Source organism: Rhopalosiphum padi, chromosome 3 (genome assembly GCF_020882245.1).
Source record: "Rhopalosiphum padi isolate XX-2018 chromosome 3, ASM2088224v1, whole genome shotgun sequence".
NCBI lineage: Eukaryota > Metazoa > Arthropoda > Insecta > Hemiptera > Aphididae > Rhopalosiphum > Rhopalosiphum padi.
The window spans coordinates 36,935,189-36,958,940 of NC_083599.1; the positions used below are offsets into that span (position 1 = coordinate 36,935,189).

General features: G+C 28.6%; 2 long non-coding RNA genes across 2 annotated transcripts in view; one reads left to right on the forward strand and one right to left on the reverse strand.

The window, feature by feature from the left end:
• Window positions 1–6,334: 6,334 nt before the first annotated feature.
• LOC132926730 (uncharacterized) lies at window positions 6,335–22,055 on the reverse strand. Its single transcript, XR_009661514.1, has 3 exons — window positions 21,769–22,055; window positions 21,523–21,663; window positions 6,335–6,799 (listed from the first exon to the last, which is right to left on the reverse strand). It is a non-coding gene; the product is annotated as an uncharacterized LOC132926730 (long non-coding RNA).
• The window catches only part of LOC132926728 (uncharacterized), a 65,020-nt gene continuing 63,315 nt past the window's right edge, over window positions 22,048–23,752 (forward strand). Inside the window, exon 1 of the long non-coding RNA XR_009661513.1 lies at window positions 22,048–22,490. This is a non-coding gene — a long non-coding RNA (uncharacterized LOC132926728). The remainder of the gene's footprint in view (window positions 22,491–23,752) is intronic.

Sequence of the window (23,752 nt, forward strand, 5' to 3'; positions counted from 1 at the left end):
AATAACTGTAATCGTTCAAACCAATTAAGAGGATTATAAATATTATACTATAAATGTTGTAATGTTTATTTTCAATACAATTTATAGACTGACAAGGCTATACTATAAATTATTTAAAAAATTTCAAGACTATGTATAATGACTATAGCTGATCTGGCATATATCGTATCGATGTTTTTTTTTTTTTAGTGACCCCTAACTAGCTTAACTAAAACAAAAACTAATGGAAGCATCAATCGGACTTAAATATAACTATGGCATCGATAGCTTTATGATCGTGTTTTCCGAGATTACTGAGTTCTAACAACCGTACATTATAAATATATATATGAACGTGAGGAAAACGGAGTGATAGGATAAAATTGACGTATTATTACATTTTGATAAATATAGGAAAAATTTTAAACCGCTAATTAAAAAAGTTCCTCGATCGGGAAGATGTAATTAAAATTTCAAGCTGTTATCTTGAAAGTATGCTTTTAGTTCCTCCAAACAAGCGTTATCACTTTAACCATTGATAACTTGACGGTTATATAATAGTATAAAAATGTAAACTCTTCCTATATCGCTTTATTATACTAATAGAAGGCTAATTAATAACATATGGCCATAGAGGTATACCGCGTACGTTATCAAATTATAATTATAATTGTACATTTACAATGTATATGTTAAAAATTAATTATTTTATTATTAATATTATATAGTGTAATAGTGTGTATACTCATTGCTCTTGTATATTTTATTACATTTAACAATAATTTCATTTTGGTTAATTGACAACATTAATGGTAGTTGTAATATATTTTCCAGTCGTTACTCATATCAAACGCACTTTTCAATGTATTTTTATTGAGAAATACGGTGCAAGCGTAAATTAAAATACAGAACGCGTGTAATAATAATATTATATGTAATATATTTATTGAATATTCGATCGTCTTTATTTCTATATAAATAAATAATTTATTTTTTTTTTAATAAATTGTACCTATAGCATAGTTGAAATATTAAAAGAAGAGTAGAAAAATTCCAGGACGACTTTGTGGATTTTAAGGCGTCATACGTCGCTGAAAACAAAGAGAAACTTTGGAGTGTAATGTCCCAGATAGATAGGAGTATGGATACTTGGAATGATCAAAGCATTTGTATAAGACCCTTAGTTCAAAGTGAGTTTTTAAATAACATACTCAAATAAGTTTTTAGTGCTGAAATATATCACATAAAGGGATGCCACATTTCTGGCATTCCAGTTTAACATTACACACATCAAGAAAATTAGAAAAAATAGATACAAAGTAGCAAACACAAGTCACGTGGAGATAAATGAAAGACGTATAGTTGAAAAGAGGTAAGTATTGTTATATTACGCTATTAATAGGGTTAACAATATAATTATGTCAAAAAGATTCGTAATTTACTGTTTAATTAAAGTTATAGATAGCTATAACTATACCAAGTGTTTTTGAAGGAAGCTTTTAAGAAAAATATATGGACCAAAAAAAAATATAGAAGGAGATGTTGGAATAATGTCAAATGAAGAATTTGGGAAATCTACAAGAAGACCCCAGCATAATAGGTATTATGAAAAGCAGCAGCATAAGAGAGACCGATCATGTATGATGATTGCAGTGGATATTTAGGAACATTATAAGTTGAAATAGGAATCAGTAGGTCAATCTATAGACAATAGACATCGATGATCGAGGAGAGTGAAAGAAGAGTAGTTAGATAAGATAATGTGGAAGAGGAAAAGAAGGAGATATGCTGTTGCAGTGATAACTGATAAACCTAAATGGTCTTTAATGTACTTAAAAAAAATATTACCTCTACATTATATTATAATATAGTGTTGCGAAAATGAATTTGGACTTATAACAATGTAACACTATCATACCTTCGACCGGAGTGTCATCTGCAACGTGTTTATGGTAATTTGATGCGCGGTTGAGTGTGATTTAAGCTTTTGGTCTTGTTTGACCCGATGATACATAATATAACGTTGACTCCAAAATTTCGGTATTTGAATAGTACTAAGAGTAGCTGTTGTACACTTGTGCGTCTCGTCACCAATCGATTAAATTGTTGATAACAACTAAATATTAAAGACTCGTTATTCGTTAAAAATATAAAGGTACATATAGCTGTAACAGCTATGCAATATACTTATTACACATTATAAATTATAATATATTCGTGTTCGAGGAAAACATAAAGCATATTATTATTATTATTATTATTCCAGTAAAGCATCGTCACGTTTACCGCGTAGCTACTATTAGTACTTCTATACTCACATAGTTCATTGCAACATTATAAGTTATAATCTTCATATTCTCCAACTATTATAAACAATGGCCAATAACTAGTAATAATGTGGAACGCATATTTTCTCAGCTAAAACACATTTTAAGTGATAAAAGACACAATTTCATTGGAAAATTTGAAATGTACAAAATAGGGAATTTTAAAGCGATTGTATAAATTAGATTATATTTTAATTTTTAATATAATATGCTATATGCATAGGTAATATATCACCTGATTACAAAAATAATACAGTGAATATTAAAAAATAGTAATGAAAATATTATTTGAAGTATCTAAAAATACGTACACTCTGAAAAAAAGTATTGCTCTCAGATATTTAACACCAAATATTTAATTTTACTCAATTCTTGAACATTTCGGAATTATTATTGAAAGTTGTGTTCGCTTCACAACAATCTATCTTCAATTATAATGATAAGAAAATCAAAAATGTTCTATGCGTGACACAATGCACATGTCCATATAAAGATAATATATATTCATTAACAAAACGATCGTGAACATAACCAAGCTTTTATTTTTATTTGACAAGTTTTGACGCTTTTGGTGGCCTGCAGTTGGTATTCGCTTCTGAGACATATGGCGGTAGCAAATTCAACCGTCTATAATAAAGATAATAATATATAGTTTAAAGTTTGCACAATTTATGAACATAACATAATATACCAATGGTGGCGTATTTACTAATATTCTTCTTTCTTTAGAGTAGGTATTTAAGTAAATTAATTATGTTAAAAATCAAATACCTACAATATGGTATTTTTTAATTTTTAGGTTTTCTATTAATCCACAAATCACATGGGTTATTTATTTAAATTACGATAATTAATATACAATGATCTTACCTATAAATTGGTACATAATAGTCTATTTATTTGAAATTTGAATAATCAATATATTATTATTTAAAATATTTATGTTTATTAGTTATTACTAAGAACTATTATTAGAATTACTTTTGAAAAGCTAATTCAAATATCTGTTCGTTTAAAAAAAGCATAATATTTTAAACTTATTTACTTTTAATTATTTGCATGAGAATTTATAAAAACAGCGGTTCTCAAAGATAGAACTAAAAGGATATAACTATCTGAAAAATGAGTTTTGAAATTATTAATAGAATAATGGAAAGTAGATCGTTCACCGTGACATCACGCGCATGCAATTATATAATATGAACAATACTTTTGAACGACAAAGGGTTTTAAACGGAAGAATGGTAAAACAAAAAAAAAAACAAAAAACGAATTTCGATAATATCTCATTATGGTAGTACGTGTGATAAGGCGGTGACGTGCGCAGTCAGACATAGAATGCTCGCTATTCACACGGTTTCTAGTACAGTCTTATGTAGAAAAAAAATTAACACCTCGATTGAATAGGTAACGGCCACACTTAATTTTATGAGCGCACTTGAAACCCTTCCCAAACGCACTATACTAATACTATACGTATACTACTCTGTGTCTCAGTAAGTATATAATACCTACTACTGTTATTTCAATACCGCATTGTCCCGTTGCTATTATTACTACTACTTTTACTACATCAGTTTATTAATACCTATACAACTACTGTACTCGGCACTAAATGAATCACGGCTTGACTGCTCGCGTACCGAGAACACCACTCGTGACCGGAATACACACCGGTGTGGGTGAGTTGATTCCAGAGATTATTACTTTATGCGCATACCTATTAAATGATTGCCGAGTTGATTTAGATGACGTATGAGTTGATTCCTAGTACACATAATTTAATATTTTGCAGATGAACCTAAAAAACCGATTACATTCCCCGAACGATAATCAATAAATGCCACGGTGCACGGTGAAGTTGTACAAAAGTAATCTTCCACAAGATTATTTTTATTTATGGTTGTTAAAGTTGGTCAATCATTATATTTTAATTCGTTATTATACTATTTAAAGTAGGTTAAACTTTTTTCATTTATTTATTAAAATATAATATTATATTGTCATTTGTCGTCATAGTTGGCTTTTTTCATGGACAAGTAGTGAACTATCGAGAGGAAGGTAAGAATGTGAAATATATTGCTTTCAAAAATTGATATCTGTCAATAGGGTTATTTTAGTTATACATGTGCACAATTCCCCTTAAAATACTTATTTTCCCTGGTATAGATACAACAAAAACATAATTGACCACATGCTCATATCTCGTAAATGCTCCATGAATAAATTAGTTGGTATCGATTTAGATAAACAGATACCTTTAGGTAATCAACTCGTATGCAGCTGAATATATACGTTTCCGTCGTAACGTTCGTTCATTTGACAACCACATCTGCTAAATTTCAATATTTTGATACTCATATTTCTTTGCATATGAAAGAGCAAACACTTTGTTATTTTCTAGTGAATATAATATGATGTATAAAAAATGGTCACACGTTTCTCATAATGGTGGGCTGGGGAAATACACAAAGTGTTTAAATAATTGTTTTATATCCCTCCCCAATAATGTTTATGTTAACAAGTCCGAAACAAAATTTTGTTCAAAGCATCGTCCTCGTACTTCGGTGCATCGAAGGTAAATTATATATTTATATTATATTTATGGTTCGTTGCATCATTAAACGCGTGCATGTATTATCTGAGATAATATTATTATCATCCCGTTACAGTGTGTTTGCTCGAACTTGTGTGTGTGTGTGTGTGTGTGTGTGTGTGTATTATTACAATTTGAATAATAACTAATATGATGTATATATTATTATATTATTATTAATATACAAATATTACAAACCATGATTAACACACGACCATGACGCGACGTTGATTTCGGATTCGCTAAATAAAGACGAGTGGCTTATCCGTATGTTAAAATAATATAATATGTTTATATTAGTTATGACAGGATGAATTGGTTTCGTTGCGGCAGACGTTCAAAGCGCGTCGTACTATATTATATACGCACCCTCGTGTCGCGCCACTCTTCCACGGCAATCGCGCGAATTACGTTATAATATTAGGTATTATAATATAAATAAAAAGCGCGTCAATGTCCCTTTGAGCGCGTTCCGCTAACACTTTTCAAAAAAAAAAAAATTAAAAATTAATAAAAACATGATTGATGTTTATTTATTATTGTTGTTCAGCTAATGCCTTTCAAGCCTAAGTAATGTGCTCGGTTGTCACTTCAACATTATTTATTAGTTGACGGAATTATTTTTATAAAAGAAGAGAAGAAGAACAACCATAGTAATAAAAAAACTTATGCATTTTATGATATTTATCTCCGCTATTATATTATTGTCGTGCGCACACCGTACGTATCAGCTGTTCGCTTACCGTACGCGTGTAGGCGCCCTTACAATGCCTCGGGTACGTGTCACAACTCACAATCAAACCCGCCGAAAAAACTCGTCATCGCTGCATTACCTTTGCTACTACTCATTGAAAATAAAATTGTTAGTACAAAATATTTTTAACGTTTTTATATATAAAACGTACTACGTTTAACGGTTTGTACCTATGTAAGTATAATTTCTTACATCGATATACATTAATGCATGTACCAATGTACCATAATTTATATGGTAGAAACATATATATACATGAATAAGTCAAAATATCAATTTTTTGAAAATTTAAAATTTGTTAATATATATTATCGTAATATCGTATATTATTTAAAAGATTAATAACTTTAATAACTCATTTAAATTAAATACAATTTGTTTTACGAATATAATTAAATTAAAAACATTATAATAGTGAATTATAAACTATTTTAATAAATAAAATAGAAAAAAAGAAAATATGTGTAAAAAATATGACGGTTTAAAAGTCCTCATAACTTGTTTCAAAATTAAAACATTAAAAATCACCTTCAACAGAATACGGAGAACGTAGTTGTAGTTATACCTATTTTTAAGCATCTATTTTGATAATAAAGATCACTTTAATATAAAAAGAAACAAAACTAAATATGAAATTATTGCTGAGCGTTAAACGTAAATTTACTATTAGAAGGCGGAAACATTAAATTAGAGTGTGGTGTATTCTCAAAATGTTGAATTAACACATAATATCAAAATATAAATAATCTTAATACAACAGAATATGTTAAAAATTACAGGTGGATTGAACTCAAAAACATGGTTTCGAACCAAACCCGTACCAAAAATGGATAATGAATAATGATAGCAATTTTATTTATAAATAACAGTAAATTAAATTAATATCGAATCTAGTTGTTTATAGCGATATTTGTTTAATTATTTATAGGTTACAAACATTTTATTGAAATAAAGAACATACAATATTTACGCCGTTACTTCGGTTTAAAAAATTTGAAATTGTTTGTTGTTCATGGTGAGTTCACTGCCACAGAATACCAATTGATCCTGTCTGCAGGCATCTCTTTCCCAAGAAAATAACAATATTGTGCAGGTGTGTTGTTGGACGTATCCCAGGCGTTTGATTGAGTTTGGCACAAACGGCTGAAACAAAAAAAAAAAATCGGCTTCCTATACTGACCTTCTGACTTTACAAATATTAGCTGTTAAGATAAACTTTCTCAAATCAAATTGATAAAATCATTAAACAGCATATCGTAATAACTAATAACTCATTATTATAACTTGAGGATTCACATTATCACGTTATCTAGCATAAAATAATATACCTATTATCGACATTCTTCATCTCAACGAAACAACATTAGTTGTACATTTGCAGATGATATAGGTAACATAGCCTTAGATCTTATCCCGTAGTTCGGATTTTTTTCTGGTTCATAAAATCCACCCAAGAAATGTATTAAGAAACAGGTTTAATTTATGGAGAATTCAAACTAATGAAAATATCAATCAACTCTTATCAGACATTTACTTATTACCATCCGAAACTAGTCTAATATTAATATGAGCAATGGCCATCAGACATTATTAAATAATAGGAATATTGTCAAATAATAATAATTGGATGGACTCCAAGTGCAAGCCTATAGTCAAATTAACACTGGCTATCTACGCCGTAGACTTCCATAATTAGTCATAGCTAATTGTTCGAGCAAGGTGTTCGGTGTAACCTAAATATTGGGTTATTTTTAAATCGTTATTGTAAAAGTTCAAAGAACAAATAGATTCCAGGGGCCATTAGTACACTAAAGTATGTGGGCGAGCCAATACAAAATTGGACCATATAGATATACTCGTGATGGCTGTAAAAGCAGGACACATATTTTTTAGACGAGCCTCAATGTCGATAATGTTGTCAAACACCATTTCGTCAGTCTCTATACGCAATCATATACACAGAAAGCCAACTCCGTTAAATCCAATAGAAAATCGCTAAACGTCAAAACTATATATTATGTTGATGGAACGTCACCTGTTCTAAAAATAACGTGCCACTGTAAATATCTATTAAAAACGAAATGTGTATTATTGAAAACAATTAATATATGGTATACAGTGCTGCAACTAAGTTTTTGGACCACATGGAAGCAGACATTTTAGTGCCCAAATGGTCCATTTATTATATAATCTCCCATTTTTAATACATCGCTTTCATACTACCACAATAATGATACTATAACCGTGATGTATCCTAAGATGATTTTTCAAATTTATTTACTTCAGTGTTCAGTAAACGAAACAAAAAATATAAAAATCACAAATTGTATGATTAAAAATGTTAAATATACTTAATTTTAAAAACCATTTGTCTTACTCAGTTAATAATAATAAAAAAAAATCAAGGAAATTCATTAAAAATAAAATGTTCAGTAAATAATACAAAAAAATATAAAATCAAAAAATGTAATTATTTATCAACCCACTCATACATAGTCAAACAAATAACACTACTGCCAGTAGCATAACTAGTAATGATTAGTATAATAAGTATAAGTATAATTAGTACAATAAGCACTATTAGTACTATTAGTACTTATTACTATAAGTTGTGTCATTTACTTCTACATCATCGTCATCATCTATTATAATAAATAATTATTATTATATATAATATATATATTGTGTACATATATTTACATAAACATAAACGTAAATTTCAAGATTTATAAATAATAAAATCATAATTTAATTATTAAATTACTCGTATCTTATAGTTAAATACTTAGTTATTTTTTAAATCAAATTAAAATTTAAGTATATTATGATTTCTGATATTTCAACCTGTTGTTCATTAAAATCATTGTTGTCATTTTTCATCAAGCACTTCATAGCCATACTATTATAAACATCACCAATAATATCACTATCAATAGCGTTATTACTATAAGTTTCGTCATCCACTTTTAAATCGTCTATAATAGTTGACAGTAGTGGATTTGTTTTTTTTCTAGGCAGTAGGGAGGGTAATATCCTTTTGGTCCAAAAATGTACTTTGAACTTTATACAAATGTATGAAAGAAGTTATTATTTATAGGCAGCTTATGATATCTAGACTCTAGGGGAGGATTATGGCCCCTATACCCCCCTCTTAACGCTGCACCTAATAGATGGTATATAATTATATTTAAAAAAGTATATTAAATATATAATTTTAAAGGCTGATACTTATTAGATATTATTATGATATTCACATTTTGTATTTTTTAATTTTTATAACTATTATTATTCTTGAATTTAAATCAAGGATAAAAGGTATTCAAGCTAAAACTTGTGCCCAAAATTAATCTCATACCTAGTGCTCTCTTTTAGCAGGGTGTCCCCCCCTCCCGGATAATTGCGGCACTGACGGTATACAATATGGTTACGTTAGGTTAGGCGTGTTTTTTTTAAATATAATCACTAGTAATACTAGTAAGTTAAAATTATTAAAATCACTGTATTACTCTGCAAAATGTCGGTTAACTACTTCGTTCATCAAATCAAATATGAAAATACCTAAGACTAGAGCTGACATTTCTATGCATTAGCATATTTTTATTGGTTGGTCAAAAAACATCTGTTTCATGACTAAATGTTAGGTATGTATATTGTATACAAAATTTTATTTTGCATTTTTAAGACATATTTTAGAGTTTTTGTATCTTTAGAGCATACTTTGAATTTCGTAAATTTTTAAGACATTTTTAACTCAATGAATCGAGAATGTTTTTTAAATAATACATTTTTCAACGTTTTTAACATTTTTGTTTGGTTTTCAGATGAATAGAAATTCATAATACCAAAATCTACGCCCTTTTTTGATTGATAATTTAAATAATTTGCAGTGAAATATTATATAAAATATAAGTAATCATTTAATTGAAAATAAAATTTTAGAATTTATTATAGTTTTTTTAGAGCATAATATTTATTTTAAGGGCATATTTTGTTAATTATTAGAGCATAACTGTATACGTCATATTTAATAGGTTTTTTAGGGTATACAGAGTGTAACAGGACTATTTAACAAATATAGTAACATATTTTGTAATGAAAGTTTGTCAAATAGTCTTGTTACACCTTATATAATTGTTAGATCTACTTATAACTATAAATTATAATTAACTATATTCGTTCAAAATTCGATTTTTATATTTTCAAGAAAATAATCTGCTTCTAAATTTAAAATCTAAAGTATAATATGCTGTCATTCAAAAATCAAAAATTTAAAAAAATTAATATATTTTACATGTATAATGTTGAAAAAAGTGAAAAAAATAAAGTAGGTAACCGCTCAGCTGTACAGTAGGTGTCGAGTGAACTTCGTCATTGAAGTGTAATAAGTTATTGTAATGCATGTGTTAAATTTGAATTCAACAATAAATCATTACACATGAAAAACGATTTTAAGTGAAGCTAACCTACACTATACCTATATTTTATGATATAATTTTTATTGATATTAAACTTATTTATTTTACTATTGGTAAGGTTGAATACATTTTTGCGAAAAGTATATAGCATTTGAAAATGTAATAATTGTGTGTGATGTGTATAAAATATAATCATATACATTAAAGTTTTAAATATCCATGAATAATATTTTTAAATTACAATAATCTAACTAAAACCGTTATTTTTCGTTAAAATATCGTATTTCTTTCAAATGTGTAATTAAAATGCCTATAAAAAACTTCATTTAAATAAATTCGAGATTTTTTTGGTTATAGTATGAACTATAATTAAGAAAAAACTCGTATCAATCCATTGTTCTATCTAAAAAAGCGGGCACGTAGGTATACCACTTAGTTATAGCAGAGCACGGCGGAGGTGGAGCTGGTCACTATAATAGATGCCTTAAATTTAAATTTAATGTTTTATCATTATACAAGAAATACAATTTTTTGAGCAAAGATAGTCTATCAGCCTATATCACTAAATATATTTCATGTTTTTATTTTATACATAATTTGTTGTTAAAAACCGGGTTTGTATAAAAAATCTCGTTATTTCATGATTTTTTTGTTTATTATTCGTAATTATTTTGAAAAATACTGGTAATTTTTTATTTTTATCTCCAAACTACAAATTAGATCTAACTTTCTATCAAAAACCTGAAACCACCCTCAAAGTTGAAAATCAAAGCATTGCTTTGAGTACTTAATGTATGACAGAGACACACACACACACGTCCCACATACATACACAATATACAAATCATTGTAAAATCAATAATCGCTTCGCTCAGAATCTAAAATTTTATATTTTATAAATTTGAATAACAAAATTCAATGATTTCAATGAATTTTTCAAAATATAAACTTCAAATTCTTTTAAAATGATTTTTGATAAATTCAATGATTTATAGTAATTTAAATTGAAACTTTAATTTTCTGTTATTTAAAATAGTTGGGTTTTGTAACCATAGTAATATGGTTAAAATGACTTGAAAAAAATCAGTTTATCTATAACCGAGGTAATTGGACAGGAAAACATTTTAAAGTAAACACACTATTATATTATGAGGATATTATACTATGTGTAAATCATCGAGGTGACGTAGTAGAAGTTTCTGAGTGAAAAAAAAATACATTTTATTTATTGTAGTTCCCAAAATGTTTAAGGGTTCCAAAATGATATTACATAATATTACTGATTTAGCGGTATTAATGTACGGCACTAGATAATACTATAGTAGAAGTTAACTAGTGGTAGACAAAAACTCGATGATTTAAATTATTATATATGATTTAACGCGGTTAAATTTCGATCAAACGATTATTTTATTTATTTATGAAAGTACTTAAATAATTTTTAATACCACTCTTAACAATTTAATTGATTTTTTAATTTTTATTACTATTAACTAATAAATAATTTATTAGACTGCGATATTTAAGTTTATTCAGTTAAATATTATGTCTGTTAACATAACAGAATTATTTAAAGCTATAAAATGTTAGTCAATTAACAGATAATTATTATTTTGATATAGAATCAAACCGTCACATGATAGTTATGTACTTGTTTATTATTTTAAATTGAAATGAGGTGCAATTAACTTAAAAAAAAATAACAGATTTTACTTCTTTGATAAATTCAAAACACAACGACTTTTGTGGAAATAAAAATATTTACTACTTTATTAGCGTTAAACAACGTCCACGATGAAAGTATAAATTAATATAGTTATCCTATATAGTTGGCGCGTGGATACGTCTATATAGTTCGTTTCAACGGGACACGTTCGCCATGGTCGAACCAAGGGTAAATAATCAAGAACGCGGATGAGATTCGAAATTCGTTTTTCGTGTTATCCCGAAGACAGCCGTGATAACCTCGGCTGAGCTAAGTCAATAATAGTGGCGCAGCTATATTATACCTATGGTGTCGGGGCCAACAGCTATAATAATTAGCATGCATCCGCGTTGTCTAATCGTGAGACGGTGTTTTTTTCCCATCTTTCAATCTCTGAGTGTCAGTTGGACACATACGCATTCTAAATTCACATTTCTCGTACCGATGGCTTAAAATATTTAAATGTAATCATCACAGACATATTGTTGTGCACATTACTCGGTATTGGTTAGGTTTTTATCTTTTACTATATAGTTGTTTTTGGTTAGTATTCAATATTCAATATCAACTGTTTATCTCAGTGCACTTTAATTATGACTAGTCGTTTTTGGTAAATGGTATAATCAAAAATTTAAAAGTTTTCGTTTTGTCGACGCAATGACATTAAATGTAAATTAATATTTTAATCTATTAATTACTATTATTACTAAAGATCAATAATTAATGTAGAATGAATATATATATAATATGGATACTCAATAAACCGCTCTTACATGGACTGTTGTTCTCACTTCCAAAGTTGTATTGTATTATTATAAAAATACGGATAGAACGCAACTGTGCTGGCATTGTTTTTTGCAAATTGCAAAACATATTTTATAATCTTTGGAATTAATTCGGAAAAACACCTGTTTATTGGCGAATTGCCCGGATTGCGGATGGCCTGTGTATACAATATAGACACGACATATACTAATCGCCTTATTGTGTATACAATATACCTACATAATATTATAATACACGTAAGAGGTTTTTTATTTTCCAACACGTGAACAAATCTGACTAGATTTATCAATCGGCCATACACCCAAAGCCCAAAACCAGAATCTTTTTTCATCACCCAAAACCAGATTCAAATAATTATTCCTGAGCAATATCCTGTCTACCAGTCTCATAACATTACGTTAAAACATACTTTTGATTTTTATAAGCTTACGAATAATGTCAACAAACATAATATAATTAATTAAAAAAAAAAAACAAAAAAAAACAAATTGGCAATACATTTTTTAACGATTGTTAGATTGTTATACACTGATATATTATTATGAAAAAATTGTATTCAGAATTTAACGTCACCAATACTAAATGTAACGTAGTTATGTTGTTAAATCTAATTTGACCCAGTATACAAATATTATACTTATACGTATGTTGTATATGTATATTGTTTTTCTGTTTATGCGAGGAGATTGTATATTTACATTGATTACGTCCGCAAACAGGACATCCAACAACATCCTTATACACGGTGTACTTAATGATGTTGTCGAGAAGCTTATAAAGAGAAAATTTAAATCTGTTTGGTAAACAGAACCGTTGGTTTACCGTTTCCATTTAATCGCAATCAGTGTCGGCGCTAAAAATATTACGAGGCCACTGCGGTACTCACAACACGATGGAAAAAACAAGAATATTTTTTCAACATTTTATTTTCAGACACCATACAATATAGTGAGGTACCCAATATCGAGACATTTTAAAAATAATTTATGTACAAATTACTTACTGTTATATAATAATTGCCGGTTATATTTTTCCTGGTTTGACGTGTTAATTCAAAATATAATAATTATTATAATATTAATATTTAGTTGTAGAAAGGTCGTTATCGAAGGCCTTGCACGTACCGTTTCACCTACACCAAACGTTATAATGATAATAATATAATGATAAACGATACTTACATAGTGTACATTATATTATTACATGTATAATATTATACATCAGGGAAAATCATTTTTTGGTGGCGCCACTCATTTAGCTTGATGTCACCAGTGTCACAGAATTCTATCTTCAATAATTTTAACCAACCCTCTGAGCCAGGTAGATCTTAGATATTTAAACATCATATAAATCATATGCGCACGTGTTTGTATCTGCATTTTTTAAAAATGTTTAAATACATTGGATTATGAATCACTCAATCACTATACCTATGTTCCAATTAATTAATTTTAATTTGATTTAAGTGGCCATATAATATCTAAATACTTTACAATATAGTCCCAATATTAGTTATAATTTTATCATAATTGATAAATGAAAATATACGATTTTTTTTATAATATTTCAAAATTAAAAATCATTTTTCTCTGTGGATATTATGTTTTGTAGGATGTAGGAATAGTAATAATAATTATTATTATTTGTGTTAAATAATTTAGTTGAAATTAAACAACAATATTATAACATATTTTTACTATATATTATATTAAGGAATAAATGTATCCTTTTCTGTTATAAATTAGGAATATGGAATTCTTAGTTGAACATGACTTATGTTTAATAAAATTAATATTTTTTCTTGAAATTAAAATAATTTAATATGCCAAGGATTATGATTTGGACTAATTTGGAAATGTCTCAGATGGCACTAAAAATGAACTACTTTTTATGTAAAATTTTAGTAAATAAATAAAGAATGTATATAATTTTAGATAATTAATAATTCCGATCGGAGCTATTTCACATTATGTGCTTTTTTCCTTATCATTCATTACCTTTAGCTTTGGAGACAAAGCTCCTACGTGGTTTCTGGTAGAAAATTTGATTTAGTTGGTAGTTTGTAGTTTAAATATGCCCAGTATTTTTCAAAATAATTAGGAAAAGAAACGAAAAAATAAATAAAAACCATCAATTTTACTAAAAATAGTATAAAAAAAATCCAATTTTGTTTTTTTGCATTCGCTAATTAAAATACTAATTACCGTAATTTTTAATAATTATTTGTAAAAGAATGTTTATTTATATAAGTATTTTCTATAAAATGATATAGTTTTCCAAGTATATTATTATTTTTGTTTAGGACTAGTGTACTAATTACGCTCCTTATATTTTAGGGTCGATGTACCAATTGCACTCTTTATACATAGGGTTAGTATACCAATTGCGCTTGTATTTAAATATACCTACTTTCAGACGTGAAAATATTGTTATTAATCTCATTCCATCAATATCAACATAAACAATCTCCATACTAAAATGCTTGAAAATTAAAAACTTATTTATTTATCAATGATCAATTGATTACTGGTTTAAATGACTGATCATAATATATTTTATAATAATATCAGGAATTTTATAAAACGTTATTATTATTACGCACATTTGATCCCGCAAGTAAAATAACTTGTTAAATGCGAGAAAAAAATGGTTTATTTAAACTATATTATATATTAATGCTTGCAAAAATCTTTTAGTGTATTAGTTTATTATAAACTTATAAGTTATAAGTTATAACTAACTAATAAGTTTTAATTATAAGTATTGTAAAATGTTTTGAGTGTAACTGGTCCATTGACCCTAAAATGTTTAAAGCATAATAATTGGTATATAAAAATTAATTATTTTAAGTAATTATTGTACATAATATTGTTTTAAATAAAAATATTATATCACCAATTATAATAATTATTAATACACTTATAACAAAATATAACACCAAAATGTCTGTTGTTTCTTAATGAATTAACATTATAATCTTATTATATTCTAATCTAGTGAAAAAATACGCATTATGTGATCCAAGTACTAATATTTTAAAATTATATTGTCTATTTTTAACTGAGTTTAGTATTTTTATCCCACGTTAACTCTAAGACTCATCTAGCTAATCTTTTTATTTTTTAACTATTAACTTCTAAAATTTCATGGTCTTGTATTCACTTAACCTAATTACCTATATACAATTTGCAAAGTAGGAAATACATGGGGGTAATGAAAAATTATTATTTGAAATGCAAGAATTCGTATCCAAGTTCTCGAATTTTTGCGTATTAAACCCAGGGTCAGTTTAGATTTAAGCTATCTATACTTTTATTGTAGTGATGGAAAATGTAGATACTATATTATGATAAATTATTACGATTATTCTCTAACAGACTTATTATTATATTATATATTATATCTTAATATTTTGAAGTTAGGCTAAGGACGTTTATATTAGTTTAAAATACTAGTTTTATTCTAGCTTAGATATGTTTAGAAAGTAGAACGTATATAAGGTATTATATACCTATATAATAATATTGGTTTGATATTTTAATTTAAATAACCAATGCATTGTCAGCTTTACATTTTTTACTAGCCGGGCTTTTCAACAATTTTACTATTAAAATCGATTTTTCACTTAATATTATATTTATCATAAATGCGTGTATTTGATATAACTTGTAATATACATAAAGTCAACTTACGTTTGAGAACTATATAGGTTCAGATGCGTTTATATCATTTTGATTTTGATCCAACGCCAGTATATTACACGTAGAGCACCAACGTATTATTATTTCTAAACATATTATATTATTATATCATGTTCACAAACACATAAACCCGGTCCTTTTCATTTAATTTTTTTTCAACGCATATTGTTTAATAACGTAGGTAATACCACCTGTATTTTATTAAAAACACATACACACACGCGCGCGCGCGTGTATATGTGTTGTGTATAATATACAATATCATACTATATCGCATGTAATTTAATAGGTTTAATTTATAACCAGCCAACTAACCTACGACCGCGGTCATATAATACGGAGTTTTAATTTCCCGAAATATTTGTATTCAAAATTTAACACCCAGCGGCGGCCGCGTATAATAAGTATAGTGCGCGTCTCATTAACAACGTGAAATTATTATCGTTGGGTGCTATAAAATTACACCCCTTGACAAGTTATGACGTCCCGAACGTCCGGAGAAGGATTTATGCTCACTAACTCAGTGTAATATATACATACATACATACACACGGTAAACCGTAAACACGTATCTATGTAGTATATTAGTGTATATAGGTATACGGTGACACCATAATAATCACGCGTGCGCATATTTCGTTTATTAAAAATCGCATAATATGGAAATTTATTTTATTTGCTTTTTATAGATGTCACTACAATATGATATGTGGAAATGCCAACGTGGGCATCGTGTTTCGTTTGGCGACGCAAGAGAAAGCCAATCCGTGTCGAATCCGCGGCCGCCATCATTGCGTTTTTATTTAATTGGTAATAAACATTCTCTTGGGGACAGCCCAAGCTGAACTGGCCCACCAAGTTTCGAGGATATCTGGATATTATGTTATACGTATAGGCATACACACACGACACAATATATTTATACTGTCTACGTAGTATGTTGTGATAATCGTATTATAATAATATATTATACATCTATATATACCTTTTAAACACGAATAATATTATGATACACGCGATTCACACCAAAAAAAAGCGTGTCATATTTTCGTGCTAATTTCATCGTAACATTTCGTACAATATGAATAGGTCGTGTACCTATATATTATATGCAAAACGATTCACCGAACATGATGATGACCAGTGACTACCCCCCAATTATACGGCTATTATATTAATCAAGCGTCTGTTAAAAGTTAAAATTAACATTTTTAACATTTAAATGTACTTAAGGACGGCGTTTGTAAAGTTTTAAATATACTTATTCGAATTCTTGTAAACTATATTATTGGATACAAAAATATCATGAAATGTGTTTTAATTTTTTTAAGTACTGGGTGTTTTGACAAAAATATAAAGTTAAGATTTGTTTATTATTATTATTAATTAAGTTATTAAATATTAATGTAAAACGAGATGTGAGGATAATTATTTTATAAATAAAATATGAATTAATTAATTTAAAATTAATTTAAATAATCGATGGAATGAGGAAATTCTGATCAAAACTAATGGAGTATAATAGCACTAATAATATAGCAGTTATGAAAAAGCTTCTGGCTTCTGCTGAGTGTAGTGGTGCTGAATGCTGATGCAATTGAAGATTATGCATTATTCATACATTTGTGTTAGGAGTTGAAAAACATAATCAAACTAAATAATAAGAACCTAAGTATCAAGTTACTTATTTTTATTGTCACTATATATTATTTAGATTATATTGGTAAAGGTACCTACTATTTGATAGATAAGAGACAGCTCTGACAATGAGTGATTATATTACTTTGTTAACAACTTTACCTACCTAAATATGAAGTTTTTTTTAAATTTATATATAACACACAAACTGTAAGAAATTAAAAAAATAATAAAGCACTTAAATGCTTATATTTTACAATAGCCTAATAGATTGAAATCACACTTTTTAAAATTAAGTAAGTCTACATGCATCATTATCGGTATGTATACGTAGGTTGTTATTGTAATAAATAATATTAATGTAAAAAATGTTATTGAAGTACACGTTAATTATGAGTATGTAATCTAATGTGAGATTAAGATAGGTTTTTAAATGTATAAAATAATGAAACATTCATATAAGATAAAGTATTATAATTAGCATCGTTATTTTTGTGTACAAGCGATCTCCGTTATTAAAAAAGTAAATTAAATCTATGATCATAGCACTTTGTCTAGTATCCCACTTGTAAGATTTATATAAATTTCAGTCACATCATCGCCATTCTCATTGATTCATAGGTAATAGTCACAACTAATATAAGGCATAATAATTCAATTATTCTGTTTTTAAGTTGATTTCAACATTTTTATATTTTGAATGTTTTACTTTATAATATATGTTTAATTAAATTAGATTAATTGGTTGTATCAATTGTCGTTAATTCTATTTTTCTGTCCAATAGTATGCCAATACATATTAAGTCATTCAATAAACGTATATAATATATTTGAGTAGGTACACAGTGTCTTAAACGGCACACTATAACATTAATATTATTTACTATTTTATTATAGTTTGTTTTTTAATTTAATCACTTATTAAGAATTATTTTTTAAATAATATAATATAATAGTTTATAAGTTGTAACACTGCAAAGTGAAAATAAATATTTAAAATATAATGAAATAATTGTAAATTTAATGTTCTGATAAATAAAACTATTTGTCATCGAATAAATGTATGTATATAATTATATTATAATTGTTTAGAAGTTCGTGCTTTAATGTCAAGTTCTATGGAGACATATTAATACCTGGATGGCTAGATGGATGTAAAGTATGTGAAGTATTTCAATACTCGCTTAGGTGGACGTAGATCAGGAGTCACCAATTAAAACTTTCTGCGGGCCACAATAAGAATTTGGAAAATTCTCATGGGTCATAAAAATTCAAAGTACACAATATTTATTATAATATGCTGATTGGTCAATAATTACGTATTAAATTATCAGCTTTTTCTTTTCTTGTCTGCGGGTCGGTTGAAATTCATCCGCGGGCCGGATGCTATTTGGTGACCCCTGACGTAGAATATGTGAAATATTGCAATACTCTCTTAGGTGGATGTAGATCCAGAAGTCTCCCCTATACATAGAAAATATTAAGTGTAAAATAAAATAGTCTGAAATAATTATTTAGTTAATAAACTAAGAGTTTAAAAAACTGGCATATAATTAGTGTCCAATGCATTTTTTAAATAGACATTTGCTTTTTTAATGGACATGTAAATTACATATATAATTATAATAATATGATGATATTACGTCCTTATGTAATCATTTAGACAAATTCCATTAATAATAGTTGTAATTTCTAACAGAATAAATAATTATTTTAAATTAATTTTCCTCCACGAATACATTTTCTTTTTTACTATATATACGAATTATTTGAGTTCAATTTAGTGAAGAATTACTCTTAATTATACTATATTATAATCATATAATTCTGTAAGTTATAACGTATATTCGATATATCTCACGAATAATAAAAATATTATTCGAAAAAAGAGGCTTAATGTGTTTTTAGTGTAAAAGTAATTCTCAGTAATTTTATTTTATTATTTCCCGTAAATAGCAAATCATCATTGTAAATTGTGCACCTACTTCAGATTTAACTGGAATTTTAGGATAGTTGCCAACACACGAGAACACACACGTTACTCTATTAATCGTTACCGAGAATTAAGTTTCATATGATACTATGAATTTTTTTCGTATCATCTCGATCCCAAATATATGACAGATTTATGAACGATTAAAAATAAAAATAACCACATCATTTTACATCATTGTTATAATTCACTTCAATCAAATACGGTTTTTTTTCAGTTTAATAATATTTTTTTCGACAGCTAAGAGTATACACAAATAGAATTTTTGTAGTGTTTCATAAGTACCTAAATGAAAAAATCTAAAACAAAATTATACACTTATATCACACGACCAGGTGGTAGCACATCTTGAGGAGTGGAATTTAATATTATAAAAAGAAATATAAGTCAAACTGAAAAGTTCATCGCTAACAGAAAAGAGATAAGTATAAATAAAACAAAAACAATTTGCCGGGTAATAATTTTTATATACATATATTTACAGTGGATCTTAAAAGATTACGGGAAAACATGCAAGTCGACAAAGGGTGTAGCAGTATTATCGTCATCTGGTACATCGTGTATAATATGACGCCGTATAGTGATTATGCGCCAATGGAAGGTCTGTCGGGTTGGGTAAAACCAACACCCTAATAACGAAAATTTGAATTGCTAAATTTGGTGTAGGATCTAAAATTAGACTTATTGACTAGTGGACGCTTTTCCGTCACCACGATAACGACATGATAATAAATACAATATAATTATTCATATATATTAATAAGCAAAATTAGTTTCCAAGCTTTCCAAACCCTTCTTCATCAGGTACATATCCAAATCGCCCTTACAATGACGCCTCGTTATTGCTCGTAAACCCTATATATTACCAGCGCATAGCTCGTTTACTATACAGTTAAAACTTTCCGGGAACAAACATACCCACCACCCCCAACTCTAACACCATGGCCAACGGCGACCGCAAAGAAATGACACGGAATTCACGATTTGCGGCTGCTAAATTACTGCGTCGTATTATATTATTATTATCATTATCATACATCTACTCGTCGACTGCCACCGCCTCCGTTTCTCGAGTGGCTCACAAGGCTCCCGGCCTAAGGCGCACAATATACAACGCACATGCACACGTACTATTCTGTATCATATATTATTATATTTTATGATGTAAATTACTTTCGTGTATTACGCACTTATTATTGCCTACTTCTCGGTTGCACTCGACGACGACGAGTGGCTTGCTTGACGACGACGCAGTGCTGCGAAAAATAAAGACAAACAAAATACGAAAATATGACGGTTGACCGTTGCAACCGCCGGGATGTCATTTCGAAAATAGCGAGGATATCCTATGTATTATATGTCGATTAGCTATTGCGTATAGGCGTGCGCACGGGGTATGCAGAATATGCGCTTGCATACCCCGCGGCCAGATGCTTGGGGGCAAATGAACAATGTCTCAGTTCATAATTTAGACTGGTTAGTAGTTGAAAAATGGTAATACGATATTGATGAGGAGTATGGAATTATTTTTTTTAAATTCATTTTGGAAAAATGAAAAGGGGGGGGGCAAATTTTATCATACCCTGCGAACAAAGTCTTCGCATGCCTATGCTATCGTAATACCGTACCTGCAGCAGTGCTGTACGACGGGCGACTGAAAACTGCAGTGGCGCGCGCTCAGCACCGAGTTTTCGTATTTATGATTGTTATTATTATTTGACGTTTTAACGATGACGGGCCTCGTCGTCGCGCGCGTTACATACTTATACCTACGGGTGAAAAAAAAGACAGGTTAAAATAATAATAATAACAATAATAATCATAGTCCAGAGGGGAAAATACTGGTGCAGCGTATATATATAGTAGGTACCTACCTGCAGACAATAATGCTTGTGTATTATATAAAATATAAAATATGATGACTCGACGTCGATGCGGAGGGTCTGCCCGTTAATTACTTTAACCGCCGCGACCGCCACTGATGCAACCGAGGCACCCGGTCATTAACGATAACGGTGGCCACACATCATCGCTCTTGACAGTGGCGGCGTGTACGCACACACTCACAAACAAACGCGCGCACACACACACACACACCGCGTACGCTACGATTACGACCGCGACCGCGGTATAATTCATTAATTAGACCGCTGTTACGCGCCGCGGCGACGACGCGACGTTCACCCCCGCGATTTACACCCCCGCCCGCACGCTGATCAGACACTCGCACACACACGCGACCACGTTTAACCGCTCGCGTGCGGTGAGTTGTAGGCGGTACATACGCGTTATTGTTTTAGTAATCGTTTAGGAAATAGTTTTATCAACTACGTATAAGTCGCCATCACCGCATAACACAGATAAATATTAAGTTTTTTATTTTTTCGTCTTCACCGCAGTAAGAGTGAATATAATACAATATCTCTCGTGTGAGTCGTATGGAGTATTATGTTATATTTTAGCTATTATCACGAATCATCGCGCATCGATTACAACATTTTGCGTTCGGTTTACGGAAAATTCATGAATACACTGTGTAACGAACTGCCAACTGGATACTACTTCGCTAAAAATACGCAAATGATTTGTGATTTATGTAAGTATTACATATTTTTCTGTTATGTTATTTCTTTAAACGATATGTGTTTTTGCATTATACATGTTTCGAAAGAGAAATATTAATTGTCGTGTACAGCATAATGTTCAAAACCCTTAGTGGTTTTTAACTTGTTAACATATCTAGGAGCTATCGCGAAACAAAATTACAATACTCGTAAATGTTAATAATATTGCCGAATTGTTCTAAGTTCATACACAAAAATATTAAACTTACTCCCTTTATTGGAGATATATTTTCATAGTATTTTTTCAAACTTTGTTTTATTTACTTTCAAAACTAATAAAATATTATTTTTAGTCCAAGTAGTTCGTAGGGTACTCTGAAATCATAAATAATTCACAATTGAAAAAATATTTTATGCTTCAAGTCATTGAATATAATATATGATTCGAATTGAAATCGAGTGTTATATTTAGGTAGGTAGTAATTATATTGGTGTTCCAAGGTTAGATATAGCATAAGGTCTGGAAGGAGAAACGTACAGTTATAATCATAACAACAGATCGAGAACAATTATATTTTGATATTGATGACATTTATTACGTCATTAATCATTTGGAGTTATTGGAAACTACAACGAACTTACAACAGTATTTAGAAAAAAATTATTAAGTGCACTAATTATATGTATACGACATGTTAGGAAATAAGCAGTACCTATACCGCATAATTATAGTGCTGGTAAATGGTATTTTCAAGATTTTTTTTGTTTGTATCATTAGTATTCAATTATCAATTTTTAACTTTCTGATTAATTTTTTTTTCGGTTAGTATAAAAACGATTTATTACTCTAATTTGTGTAATATAAATTAAATTTTTTTTTTGTTTTTAACAATAATTGTACACACTTACATAAATTATTCCGATAGATTTAATAGATATAATCACAAATCATTACGACCAAATACATTTTGATTTACGACAATTCAGCTATTTGTATTACTCTAAATTATAATAATACCTATAAATATAAACGGTTTTACAAAATGTCTCTAAAAGTAATTTTTTGAAAAATATTTTAATTTGGGGCATATTGTATTGGAGGTAGGTTGATATTAAATATTAAAATAATTCTAACGATAATTATTATTGAAATTTTAAGTTTTAAACGTAATTCGATAATAAGATATTACCTATTATGATTGTATAGTAGTAACATTCTTATCGTAAAATTATTTACATTTTATGATCCATATAAAGATGTTGGCCATATGCCTAAACAATCTTATTATCCTTA